The following is a 14,922-nucleotide window of genomic DNA, read 5'->3' as shown; positions in this document are numbered from 1 at the left end:
CAAGTGTAGCTCACAAAACTTCTTTCTACTGTTCTTCCTCATCCACTCTACAGCCCGGTTCCCACACCTTGTGACTTACATCTGTTTGGTCCAATGAAAGATGCACTCGGCAAGAAGCAATTCGTGGATGATGGGGAGGTTATTGATGCAGCAAGACGTTGGCTCCGATGTCTATCAGTAGAGTCGTATCATGCTGGCTGGCATGCAGGCCCTCCAAGTAAGGTGGTGTAAGGCCGACACATTTGACGGAGATTATGTTGACAAATGGGGTTTTGAAACTAAAAGTGTGGGGAATAATAAGGGGTATTGTAACCCTGAATAAGACCAACCTGCTTATAGGAAAAAAAATATTTTGCATTACTTGTTGAACGCCCTTGTAAGACTGAATACATAAATATATATGTGGTGTCGGTTCTTTCGCACCTGAAAGGAGACAGTTTTAATCCAGCAGCCACTATGAATTAAGACACAAAGGAATTTGCTGTGAGTGGACATTGATTTAAATCAATGGGAAAAGTTGAAATTATATGGTGGTCGCGGATTCGAACCCAGCTCTCCCGCTTACAAGGCAGATGAGATGCTCTGACCACGAAGCCATCTGGACACATTGGTCATTGCAACTTCACGGACTACCCTAGCACGCCATCAATCAGTCCCAAATTCTGAACTTCTCTACATAATACTAACGTAGTGCCGCCTCGCCTTAAGTATATGTGTGTGGAATGTATGTATATATCTACGTGGAATTTAGGTATATATGTATACGGAAAACAAACGCCTCAAAAAATGAGATCTACAGGAAGTGCAAAATGACTAAGCAGGAATGGCTCGAGGACAAATATAAGGTTGTAGAGGGGTATATCGCAAGAGCTAAGATAGATGCAGCCTACAGGAAAATTAAAGAAACGTTTAGAGAAAAGAGAAACACCTGTATGAATATCAAGAGCTCAGATGGAAAACCAGTCCTAAGCCAAGAAGGAAGGCGATGTACTTGAGGGAAATATTATGTAAATGGAAGAGGACGTAGATGAAGATGAGATGGGAGATATGATACTGTGTGAAGAATTTGACAGAGAACTGAAACACCTAAGTCGAAACAAGTCCCCTAGAGTAGACAACATTCCGTTAGAACTTCTGGTAGCCTCGGGAGAGCAACTCATGAGAAAACTCGAACCTCCGACGGGGGCAGCCGCCCGAACCGTGGCAAGACGCCCTATACCGCGTGGCTACCCCGTGCGGCCATTGACAAAACTCTTCCATCTGGTGAGCAAGATCAATGACATAGGCGAAATGCTCTCAGACTTCAAGAAGAATATGATATTTCCAATCCAAAAGAAAGAAGGTGGTGACAGGTGTGAAAATTACCGAACTATCAGTTTAATAAGTCACGGTAGCTAAACACTAAAATAATTCTTTACAGACGAATGTAAAAACTGGGAGAAGCTGACCTTGGGGAAGATCAGTTTGGATTCAGGAGAAATGTAGCAACACGCATGGCAGTTGTGACCCTACGAATTATCTTAGAACATAGGTTAAGGAAAGGCAAACTTACGTTTATAGCATTTTTTTCATACATTTATAGACTCAGCGAAAGCTTTGGGTAAAATACGGGCAGCGAAAGGCTATTTACAATTTGTACAGAAACCTAATGGCAGTTATAAGAGTCGAGGGGCACGAAGTGGAAGCAGTGGTTGAGAAAGGAGTGAGACAGGGTTTAAGCCTATCGCCGATGTTATTCAATCTGTATATTGATCAAGTAATAAAGGAAACAAAAGGAAAATATGGAGTAGGAATTACAGTCCGGGGAGAAGAAATAAAAACTTTGAGGTATGCCGATTATATTGTAATTCTGTCAGAGACAGCAAAGGACTTGGAAAAACAGTTGAACGGAGCGGACAACATCTTGAAAGGAGGTTATAACATGAACATCAACAAAAGCAAAACTAGAATAATGGAATATAGTGGAATTAAATCAGGTGATACTGAGGGAATTGCTTTAATAAACGAGACACTTAAAATAGTAGATAAGTTTTGCTATTTGGGCAGCAAAATAACTGATGATGGTCGAAGCAGAGAGGATTTAAATGTAGACTGGCAACGGCAAGGAAAGCGTTTCTGAAGAAGAGAAATTTGTTAACATCGAGTATATATTTAAGTGTCAGGAAGTCCTTTCTGAAAGCATTTGTATGGAGTGTAGCCATGTATGGAAGTGAAACACGAATGATAAACCGTTTAGACAAGAAGAGAATAGAAGCTTTTAAAATGTGGTACTAGAGAAGAATGCTGAAGATTAGATGGGTAGATCACGTAACTAATGAGAAGGTACTGAATAAAATTGCGGAGAAGAAGAATTCATGTCACAACCTTACCAGAAGAAGGGATGGGTTGATAGGACACATTCTGAGGCATCAAGGGATCACCAATTTAGTACTGGAGGGCAGCGTGGAGAGTAAAAATCGTAGAGGGAGACCAAGAGATGAATACACTAAGCACATCCAGAAGGATGCAGTAGTTACTCGGAGATGAGGCTCGTAGAGGATAGAGTAGCATGGAGAGCTCCATCAAACCGATCTTTGTCCGAACGAACAGATGCCATTTTGATCCAGTAGCCATTATCAATTAAGACACAAAGGAATTATAGACATTGTCTGTGGTTGTGGGTTGATTTGAATCGGTAGGGAAAGTTGAAAATATGTGCCTGACAGTGATTCGAATCCGAGTCGAGTCTCCTGGTGATTAGGCAGATGTTCTGATCACTGAGCCATTCGGAAGCCTTGGTCATTGCAAATGCACGGACTTTCCGGGTTCTAATCCCGGCTCAGCACAAATTTTCGACTTTCCCCATTGATTTAAATCAATGCTTACTCACGGACAATGTCTGGAATTTCATAGTGGCTGCTGGATCAAAATGGTATCTGTTCTTTCGGAAATGTCCGAATTTCTGAAAGAATAGGCACCACAAATGTATATTTAAGGCGAGGAAGGCCAATGATCTCTTCAGTGGGAATTCACTCCAGGTTCGAACTCTCACGGGAATTTCCGAAATGCCGCAAGTAATAAGTGCGTTATAGCACTTAACTTTCCACGCATGATGCACAAGCGTATCGTGAAACAAGCTAATGTTGCCCTCTGAGAGGATTTTGAATTTTGACTGGCGTGTATCTAATGGGTAAAGATATCGGACTGTAAATTTTCAATACGGTGAAATCGACAGTAAAACTAAACGGTCTTTGACCTTGATAGATAATGAAAGTGGTAAAAATCATGTGTGGATGAAAAATAAATAGTCGCCAGCCCAGTTAGGCACATTAATTTGGAAATATATGTTTAAGAAAATTGAATATTGGTTGTTGAAGTTACTTACATTAATATTTCCCTTTGAATAGCACACAGGATACAAACTGACACAGGGCACTCTGAGCAGTGTGTAGCAGCAGTTACCAATAATGCACACACATTTGCACCAAGCTCATACTAATAACAGCTACACTCAAGGTAATTTCTTAAACCAATACTGAAATCCAGAATGAGATTTTCACTCTGCAGCGGAGTGTGCGCTGATATGAAACTGTTTCTGAAATGTTTCTGCAAGATGTCCAGAACTAAACTTGGACATGAGGGGCTTCTATCTTATCTTACATGTATAAACACAAATAAAGATAAATAATATCATAAATACACTGTTTATACTCTTCTACATATATCAGTTTTCCTTAGTGGCATTAATAGTCCAATTATCTTTCTAATATGTGGAGAATATAATGGGGACCCATAAACTAGTATAGTGTCACTAGTCAAACTCTATGGTTATTTCAGTAAAAAAGACTAATTCAAACAAAGCTAATCCTTCACTTCACTTGGAGTAGTTCATAATTTACTTTGCAAGACAAAAAATTCAACGCTCAGGTTAATTAACTTCGAAAAAGGAACCATTCATGACAGAAATGAAAACCACACTATTTTTAAAACAAGCTTAACTTATTTGTCTGTTTATCGCCTGTGAAGCAGATATTTTAGGCAATCACATTTACAAAATCTGACACTGTATTCCTGAAAAACTATGCTTTGCAACAAACTGAACATTCTTTAGCAAAATCCTATCTAACTTCACTTTTGTGGTTTTAACTTTAACTTTCGCTCCTCCATTTACATTTGACAAACAAAATAACACTTTGAAACACTTGAATGCAAGAACTGTTCATTTAAAACAAGATGCTCTGTTTTAGTAGCACTAAGGAGAGGACCCTGCATAGGTTCGTGATGAGGATAGAAGATATGATTCCGGACACAGATTTGTAGCATCTGGATTATTGTTAAAACCACTCACACACACACACATTAACTGGTCCAATGCTCATATGTGTATGAAGTTTTGGTGACAAGCGACATGGCGGCTAACTGTACTCACGGCTCTTGATGTTCGAATGCTCTCTAAAATTTCTTCTTTGCGTCGGATTTTCAACGTATTAGAGCCATTCCTTTTTGCCGAGGATACCAAATAATAGCCAGATCCACATCCGAGACAAAAATCCTTTGCAAAGTAGCTTCCAATTGCCTCTCTCGGCACCATCGAAGTGTACCGTGCTACGGTTAGCCACATACTGCGTACCGTTCACACAAAGGAACCGCCCAGTTCGACCGCCAAAACCAACTTTTACATCGCGCCATGCCACTTCCGTTGCGGAAGGACTTCCCTACGTCTTATATATATTACAAATGCGAGTGCCCTAAGCATGGTTCAAATGGTGCAAATGGCTCTGAGCACTATGCGACTTAACATCTGTGGTCATCAGTCCCCTAGAACTTAGAACTACTTAGACCTAACTAACCTAAGGACATCACACACATCCATGCCCGAGGCAGGATTCGAACCTGCGACCGCTAGACCACCGCGGCCGGCCCCTAACCATGAACCAGCTTTCAATATACATTGTCTTTCTTATAAACATGTTTGTTGTTGTTGTGGTCTTCAGTCCTGAGACTGGTTTGATGCAGCTCTACATGTTAATCTATCCTGTGCAAGCTCCTTCATCTCCCAGTACCTACTGCAACCTATATCCTTCTGAATCTGCTTAGTGTATTCATCTCTTGGTCTCCCTCTACGATTTTTACCCTCCACACTGCCCTCCAGTGCTAAATTTGTGATCCCTTGATGCCTCAAAACATGTCCTACCAACCGGTCCCTTCTTCTAGTCAAGTTGTGCCACAAACTTCTCTTCTCCCCAATCCTATTCAATACCTCCTCATTAGTTACGTGATCTACCCACCTAATCTTCAACATTCTTCTGTAGCACCACATTTCGAAAGCTTCTATTCTCTTCTTGTCCAAACTGGTTATCGTCCATGTTTCACTTCCATACATGGCTACACTCCATACAAATGCTTTCAGAAACGACTTCCTGACACTTAAATCTATACTCGATGTCAACAAATTTCTCTTCTTCAGAAACGCTTTCCTTGCCATTTCCAGTCTACATTTTATATCCTCTCTACTTCGACCATCATCAGTTATTTTGCTCCCCAAATAGCAAAACTCCTTTACTACTTTAAGTGTCTCATTTCCTAATCTAATTCCCTCAGCATCACCCGACTTAATTCGACTACATTCCATTATCCTCGTTTTGCTTTTGTTGATGTTCATCTTATATCCTCCTTTCAAGACACTGTCCATTCCGTTCAACTGCTCTTCCAAGTCCTTTGCTGTCTCTGACAGAATTACAATGTCATCGGCGAACCTCAAAGTTTTATTTCTTCTCCCTGGATTTTAATACCTACACCAAATTTTTCTGTTGTTTCCTTTACTGCTTGCTCAATATACAGATTGAATAACATCGGGGAGAGGCTACAACGCTGTCTCACTCCCTTCCCAACCACTGCTTCCCTTTCATGCCCCTCGACTCTTATAACTGCCATCTGGTTTCTGTCTTATAAACATACACGTATTATAATTATTTATTATTTTAACAAATCATTTTGCTTTTTCCATACATATATTACAAAACTCTAATTTCCTTGTCACAAATCAATGACTTTAAATAACAAAGAATACACACTTCATAATTACGGATACACACTTACGTAATATAAACCTATTTCTAATCGATATGTTACAGCATGGATAAGTTGAGAATTTGGGTCTGACGGGGGCATAATAGGATAGTCCTTGCACTTATGATGATCATTGTGTTCTGATGACATAGTAGTAAGAGCACCTGCCTAGTAAGCAGGAAACCCTGGTTTGTATCGCATTCTGGCACAACTTTTCAACTTTCTCCATTGACTCAAATCAATGCACACTGGCAATCAATGTCTGTAATCCCTTTGTAACTAAATAAATAAAACTTAACGTTTCAGTAAACAGTTAAGAGTTTAAAGTAACTACAAAAATATGTCCTCGGTTGGAGGCCAAGAAATATGGTAGGCATATCTGCGGGAGCACAGGAAAGGAAATACCATTTTTCCATCAGAAGAGAAAGAGAAAAGAGTGAGGAAATTCTCAGCACAATGGAAGAGTAAATCAGCGCGAACATGCAGTCATAGAACTGCGAATTGTGCTGTTCAACCGAGTTGGTTACACAATAATGCGACAAACTGGAGAGACGGAAGCTGCTTACGTCCAGTGTCAGGTTCTTAAAAGTCGACTCTACCAGAAAATTCCAGAGCAGTTTTGGGAGATTTCCCACGTTCATCTAACAGTGCACTGGCGCTCGGCTGCAATTTGTCTAAAGAGCTAAAAGATGTAGCTGCCAAAACTCGTTGTGTTCAACTTTAGTTCCGGCGATTAATACTGAAAATACTGCAGGACCGTGGACGCGAGTAAGCATACTCCTTTCGAACAGGCCTCGGGGGTCCAGTGGTACCGGCCGACCGCCGTGTCATCGTCAGCCGACTGACGTCATTGGAAGCTGTTACTGAGGCGCGTGGCGTCAGCAGACGGCTGACCCGGCCGTTGTCAGTTTTCGTGCCATGGAGCCGCTTCCATTCGGTCAAGTAGCTCCTCAGTACCCCTTTCGAAGCTGAGTGCACCCCGGTAGTTTTAACAGCGCATGGCGACCCGGATGGTCGCCCATCCAAATGCCAACCACGCCCGATGGTGCTTAACTTCGGTGATCTCGCGGGAGCTGGTGTATCCGCCGCAACACGGCCGTTTACCTAGTACGCACACAGTAAATGGAAAACAAAAACATAGGAAGCATGAAAGTAATGCTATACCCGTTAAAGTGATCAGATGAGAATTTCTGTAAGCAAACATAATGTCTTAGACGACATGAAGTTGAATAATATTTTTTTATAAATTTTTATCTCTGTTTCTCCACTTCGATATAGCCAACAGTTCTCAGTTTATTATATTTCTAGTTCAGATCTTTAATTTTCAGTTTTTGCCTAACATTATGGGGCATGAATAAATGTTTATTGTGAACATTTGCAACGTTTATTTCGTAAATCGCTGTGTATCCCGGATTTAGCCATGTGAAGTTACAATTCTTGATCCTTGAATGAAAAAGCTATCATCCATATTTACACTAATAACATAACAAATAATATGTACTATTCAAATATGTTTACCGTACAGGTATCAAAGTAATCTTCCTTAAAAATACGGATACTAAGTGTAACACTATCAATCATTTCAAAATAACGAGATTTGTGTGCTCCTTTCCTAGCTTAGTTTTTGGGCCCCGTCTCGTTTTTAAAACCTGCCGAATGGGTTGCTGTAAAATAAAGTACTGGCAGTTTTTGAATCTTGCCCGCCATTGGAAAATTTCTGCGGAATCCCATGGCTGAATACTTCACTACTTCCTGCGTCACACTGAGATGGAGCAATGAATAGTGTAATTCTCCTTTATTGTATTCGTGAGTGAGCGTCATTGTCGTTTTCCAGCTGTGCATCATGGTTGACAAACTTCATTGCGAAGTATAATATACGTACTGTGATGCTGTTATCAGGATGCCCAACTCTTTATAGGAATGCCGGAGCCGGCCGGAGTGGCCGTGCGGTTCTAGGCGCTACAGTCTGGAACCGCGTGACCGCTACGGTCGCAGGTTCGAATCCTGCCTCGGGCATGGATGATTGTGATGTCCTTGGGTTAGTTACGTTTAAGTAGTTCTAAGTTCTAGGGGACTGATGGCCACAGCAGTTAAGTCCCATAGTGCTCACAGCCATTTGAACCATTTTCTTGAATGCCGGAGGAACGCGGACAACAGAGTACGCCGGCAGTTTGTGAACACCAGCTTGGTCGTGTGGTATTATAATACTTACACGTTTAATTTCTGCGTGTCCGCAAATCTGTGGCGTTCGTAAGTCTCCGTGTCCAGATATTAGCTCCGCACAACATTTAAAGAGCCGTCTACAGTGACTTCTAGAGTGGACACTACATTTTACTCCTAATAAAAGCTCTTGTGAAGTGAAACGAAGCGAGGTGGCGCACCGGTAAGAGACCGGACTCAGATTCAAGAGATCTACGGTTCAAGTCCCCCTCCCGCCTTCCAAATTTACCTTTCCAGTGGTTCCTGCGAACTACTTGATGCAAGTGTCGCAATGATTCCTTTGAAGTGGACGCGGGCGATTCCCTTCCCGTTCTTTCAAAATACAAGTTTGTCCATCGTGTTAAATAACTGCGTTGACGACGGGAGGTTAAACAATGATCTTCTTCCGTTACTGTGCAACGAACACTTTCTTCGTCAATAAAGGGTGGCCTCAGTATATGAAGCCGTAAGACACGTCGACATTTTGAGGGGTTGTTTTTGGGAGAAGAGACCAAACAGCGAGGACATCGGCCTCATTGGACTAGGGAAGGACGGGAAAGGAAGTCGGCCGTGCCCTTTCGAGGGAACCATCCCGGCATTTGCCTGGAACGATTTAGGGAAATCACGGAAAACCTAAATCAGGATGGCCGGACGCGGGATTGAACGATCGTCCTCCGGAATGCGAGTCCACTGTGCTAACCACTGAACCACCTCGCTCGGTGACATTTTGACACATTCACCTCCAATGTTTCCTATCACTAATAATACAAAAGTTGCAGAAATTAAACGCGTAAGTGTTATAATACCTCACATTCACTTACGGTCCTTATCACTGTAATTACAAAAAAATAAGAATATTCTGTATGATCCACTGATCTTTCCTCATGTTTTTCCAGTGGTGTGGTCAGGCTTGTGCAGTATCGTATTGTACTGCCATGCCCAGGGTGACAATTATTGAACTATGTGAAGAAAACATAAATTAGTTACAAACTACGTCGTGCACACATTTTATTCAACATGTAAACGTCTTTAAAGATATTCAGATTTAGGTTATGACATGTTCGATATGCCTACCATCATTGGCGATGATGTGGCGCAGACGAATAGCGAAATTTTGCATGACCCACTGAAGTGTCGGAACATCGATGCTGTTGATGACCTCCCGAATGGCTGTTCTCAGCTCAGCAATGGCTTTGGGGTTATTGCTGAACATCTCGTCTTTAGTATAGCCCCACAAATAGAGTCGCATTTGTTCAGATCCGGAGAATATGGCGACCAATGGAGGCCCTTGACAGTGCCCTCTGGGTACCCCTGGGTCAGAAGACGGTCCCCAAAGTGCTCCTCCAGGACATCAAACACTCTCCTGCTTCGATGGGGTTGAGCTCCGTCTTGCATGAACCACATTTTGTCGAAATCAGGGTCCCTTTCGTTAATGGGGAAGCAATCATCTTCCACTACCTTCAACTACCATTTGGTAGTCACCGTGCCATCAAGGAATATCGCATCGCTTACTCTGTGACTGGGCATTGCACACCACACTGTCGCCCGTTGAGGGTGAAGATACTTCTCCATCGCGAAATGCCGATTGTCAGTCCCCCAAATGCTCCAATTTTGGTTATTGACGAACCCACCGAAATGAAAGTGGGCTTCGTCGCTAAACAAAAATGGTTCAAATGGCTCTGAGCACTATGGGACTTAACATCTGAGGTCATCAGTCCCCTAGAACTTAGAACTACGTCAGCCTAACTAACCTAAGTACACCACACACATCCATGCCCAAGGCAGGATTCGAACCTGCGACCGTCGCGGTCGCGCGGTTCCAGACTGAAGCGTCGCTAAACCAAACCATATAATTCCCATCATGCCTCAAGACTAGTCGTATATTTTGAACGTACTAACGCAAACCGTTCAGAAGTCATGACGATTTTATTTCATGTAGGTCAATAATTGTTACCCTGAATGTATAGTTGAAGATACTGTATGTATTGTATATTATAAAATTCAAGGGATTTCGATTGCGTCACAACAAACGAAATGTGGATGTCATGCAGCGCTACAACCTCACATTCGTAAAAGGCCGTGGTTCACAACGAGTCACTTGGACATATCAACGATTTCCACCATCAATCGACTCCGCTTCAAACATTCTTCTTTTCCTCTACATCTACAGATAATAAACATTTACCGTTCTCCTGCATGTGAGTGTCACTATGAGCAAGAAGCTGATGTAACCCACATCTTGTTTGCGACTGTGAAAAATACTATTTTTTTGAAGACATTGATGAATATCGGATGCCACCTCCCTCAGCCAGCTTCTTCTGTTTTGTTTATTATAGATATTCGCCTTTATATTGTGACTGTTAATCATCTTAAGAGCTTGGGGGGAAACCCCACATTTGTAAAGTGATTGTTAATTTTCTTAAGAGCGTGGGGGAAAGCCTGTAGATTTTCATGGCAATTCACATCTTCATCTCTCCGTAAGAGCTTATGTATCAATTTAAGAAATATTATAAATTGATAATAAAAAAAATTGGCCAGTTCTAGTGCGACTCTAGCACAGAGGGTTGCGTAAAAGCTTACATGGTTCATTCATTCCGAGAATCGTCGATATTGACGATTTTTGCCTGTTGTCGACATTGATACGGGCAAGACATCGGTCCCAGGGATGCCAACACTTTCGAGAATGTTTTAATTTCAAGTCTGAAGTCGGATAACAAATGAAAAAAGAAATATTTATCGTATGATGTAATTACAAATTAACAATTTCGAATTTTTTTACTTATACTGTCAAACCTATTTTCTTACTAAATTTCCTGATTCTAGGTCTACGGGAAGTGCGCTACAGGTTTTGATAAGTTAGTTTTAGAGTATCAAAATGTGTGTCATAAATGGCCGTTCTTTTATCTTAATTAACTTAAAAGCTTCAAATTTTACACCGGCAAGGGGCCATACACGTTAGTATTAGACATAAATTTTAACTTGATACACCAGATTGTTCGAGGCAAAAAGGATGTTAATAGACGGATAGACAAGGAGACAGACGGATAAAAAAAATTTATATAATTTCAAACGAACAGTTTTCAGAATTTTCCCTTTCTTGTTCTGTGAAAACTTGCTTCTTGCCAAATGTCGTGATTCTACAATCATGTTCAGAAAAACCAGAACACCTGGAACGGCTAGAGATAGGACGTTCATATTCACAGAACATGTACGTTAGGATGTTCTGCAGAAATGGTTAGCATTTGAAAAATGAGAGGTTACGTGTTCGAGGTCAACATCGATATCGCGGCGCAGACACCAAAGTAATGGTTCATTGTGACTTGAGCAGATGTGCAGGATGTTTCACAGACGTATGCGCGAACCCTACCGTGATGCAGCCAAATTGCTGCTCGTGTGGGGCGAAGTGTTTCGGTGGTGCAACGAGTGTGTGCAAAATGGTTCATGGAAGTCCCCGTTGAACACGACGATAAGGGTCAGGTCGCACCACCCAGACCACCCCCCCCCCCCCCCCCCCCCCCGAGAAGATCGACATCTCATCTGAATGGCAGTCCACGACAGATCTGCGCCCTCCTGGGCTCTGGTGGAACGGTGGAACAGTGCAACACATCGTACACTGTCAGGAGTGACAGTCCGTCGCTGTTCATTACGGCACGGGTTACATGCTGGTCGTCCACTTTCCTGCCTACCTTTGACGAATGTGCAGAAACATACTGGACGGCAGTGGCGTATGGAACGATATCGCTGAGGACAGGAATGGCATCACGTAGCGTTTTCCGACGGATCCAAGTTCTCTTTGTTCGGAAATAATGGACGCATTTTGGTTCGCCGCAGACAAGGGCAGCAGGATCGCAGTGACTGCATTCGCACAAGGCATACAGCGTCAACTCAAGGCCTGATCAGAGATAACATTTACCCAAGAAGAGAGTTGTAGCCGCATCGAGCTGAAGATTCGCTGCGACTACAACGTAACACTGCAATGGAGATCTTAATTCAGTCTCTCTTGTAGACGTCGCAATAGTAGTAAGCCTACTGAACGCTACTAGATTGTTTCAAACCCATCTGAAATTTTAAAAGTTTTCCAGTGTCGACTTGACGTACTGGTCAGAATTTCGAACTGAAGTAAAATAACATTTACGGTTTAGCCTGAGAACGGAGCAGTTATGATATGTGAAAGAAAAGTAAATCGTGTGATACCTGATTAGCGATGGGACTTAGCTTTCGTGATTTGTGATTGTCACGAACATCAAAGGACACAACAATATACCAATCACCGACATAAACTCTATTATTAGCCTTGAGTACGAAAAGCTACGCGCGATCACGAAGAACTTACAGTTACGCAGTGTTGTCGGTAGCTGTAGTCAACGTCAGAATCGCTGATGCAAATAGATACAAGACCCTGAATGATAGATCGGTATGTTTTCAATGCAGGTTTAAATAATTACGAAGTTCAATAAACTCCAATATAACTTTAATGCTTCGTGTCGGCTACGTCATTTAATGGAAATTTACTGTGTAATTGTGAAATTAACTATTCTTGAGAGAACTCAGAAGTTAATGGTGATTTAGTGATCTTATTAACAGTGAACAGCAAGTTTACACCGATATACGACGCTTTCTGTACGTTGTCAGAAGAGTATTTTATCTCTGGAATTACGTCGTATTAGTTGTTGAATTAACACCGTAGCCACGCCTTGACGATGCTATATTAATTAATAAATCAACATCCTCACAAAACTATGATTGGCATCGGTTTGAATGATGGACTTTATAATTCAAGATACCCTATTACCCGCGTTTGAACACTCATTCGCAAACCGGGCATAAGACCTACAGTTATCAAGATCGCGTGAGTTTCTCACCATGTCGTGAACACGCGAAGCATATTTGAATAATTGTTTTAGATCAAGAGAGTTGTTGCGATACCGAGTGGTGCAGTCGCTGTGAGGTCGAAGTAAAGAAGACCGACAGACTTCGAACACCAGTGCTTCAATTTTAAACAAGGGCTGCTTACCCATTCCGGCGTGCTGCTCCATCGTTACGCTGATATCAGTCTAAGGGAGATAGTGTCTGAAACTAATCAACCAAAGGAGGAGTTTCTTTTTAATAGTTACATATCAGAGTCGTCGCGATCGACGCGCGGTTCCATGTCAACCAGACTGGGTGAACCATCACCATCGAGCCGGCCCAAATAAAACGCCTTCTTGATGTCACAGGACTTCACCCTTTGGCTCTGGCCAAGTGTTGTCGCCAGTAAAAAATGTGTGGGACATGGTGAAACGACGGGTGCAGCGCTGTGACCCAATGCCAACGACAAGCAATGAACTTTGGAACCAGGTGAATGTTGCATGGACGGCTATACCGCAGGATGCCACTCACGTCGATGCCATCACGCACGGAACGCTATCAGATCCCATGGCGGACCCCGTGCGTAACAGGCAACAGACACATGTTGAACCGAGGTGACTGAAATGCTAATCGTTTCTGCAGAGCACACTAATGTGCAGTCCCTGTGAATATGAACGCCCTATCTCTAGACGTGAGTCAACATGGGTGTAGGTAATGTGGAAGTTTCCTACAGGTTTCATTAGCGAGCTTTCGAGTATCAAAATATGTGACATAAATGGCCGTATCTTTTGATAGAATTGACTTAAGAGCTTAAACCTTTAACACTGCCAAGGGACCACAAATTTTAATATTTCCTGAGAAATAGGGTTCTTAACAGTGGGGCAGAGACACACAGGCAGACCAACGACGAAGCGATCCTATAAGCGTCCCGTTTTTGCATAGTGAGGCACATAGACCTAGAAAGGCCAACTTATTTAGCAAGTCACATGTTAAAAATTTACTGTGGAACAAATTGTGACAGCTTATATACTCTGTAAATATGCCTTTATATACGCTCTCTCTACAACTAAGTATAGATTCCAAACATGTATTTTGTGTGGCTAAATGGAGTACAAACTCTGGGGGCCATGTAAAACAAAAGAAATATTATCTGTCGTCTGTAGTTCTAGTAGCTCTACGCCGCAGTACCCACACGACGAGCGGACTTTTGAAGGATGTTCCACTGATTGTGCCTCGTGGCAGAATTTTGATGCCGAGGAATAAAGTCGGCTATATATCGGTACGAAAGCGCGCGTGGAAGAGTGCCCGCCAAACGGCAGAAAAGCAGAGAAAGCGGTAGCGCCGTGCCGGCTCTGGAACATTCTACTTACGTCAGCCGCTAACGGGACAGCGCGCGCGCGAGTGTCGCTCCGCGGACTCCGGACTCGGCTGCAGAGGTGCGTTCTCCTCTCTGCCGGCTGCTAGACTAGCAGGTGTTTTCCCTCGTGGCTCTCGCGCTGGCGCGTGGTGTGGCTCTGTCAGTAGCCGGTTGACATTCCGCGACTCCGCCGTTGCGCCAGGTGGCGCCGGGCCTGGTGGGGGATACCCGAGGCACAGCCGTGAAAGCGGGAAGGCGGGTCCATCCGCCGCCGACCTGTGGCCCAGTGCTGGCAGTAGAGCAAAGCGCGGAGGCGCGAACAGCATCGGTTTTCGGTGTACGCTCGTCGTGAGGTTGGAAATCCACCCTTCTTTTTCATGACCTGTGTCAACATGTTTCGAGAGTGTGACAGTGTGTCACTTAGTTCGGTAGACTATTATCTCCCTGCAGTCTCTGTTATTGTTGTGTTG

General features: G+C 42.8%; 1 protein-coding gene across 1 annotated transcript in view; it reads right to left on the bottom strand.

Annotated features, from left to right (window-relative positions):
- Window positions 1-14,606, bottom strand: part of LOC124802938 (putative inorganic phosphate cotransporter) — a 279,538-nt gene extending 264,932 nt beyond the window's left edge. The window contains exon 1 of the mRNA XM_047264024.1: window positions 14,466-14,606. The gene's annotated coding sequence lies outside the window, so the exon portion shown is untranslated. The remainder of the gene's footprint in view (window positions 1-14,465) is intronic.
- Window positions 14,607-14,922: the final 316 nt, after the last annotated feature.

This window comes from Schistocerca piceifrons, chromosome 6 (assembly GCF_021461385.2).
Source record: "Schistocerca piceifrons isolate TAMUIC-IGC-003096 chromosome 6, iqSchPice1.1, whole genome shotgun sequence".
NCBI classification, from domain to species: domain Eukaryota; kingdom Metazoa; phylum Arthropoda; class Insecta; order Orthoptera; family Acrididae; genus Schistocerca; species Schistocerca piceifrons.
The sequence above is the reverse complement of the archived record's forward strand: the minus strand, read 5'-3'. Positions and strand labels throughout refer to the sequence as shown.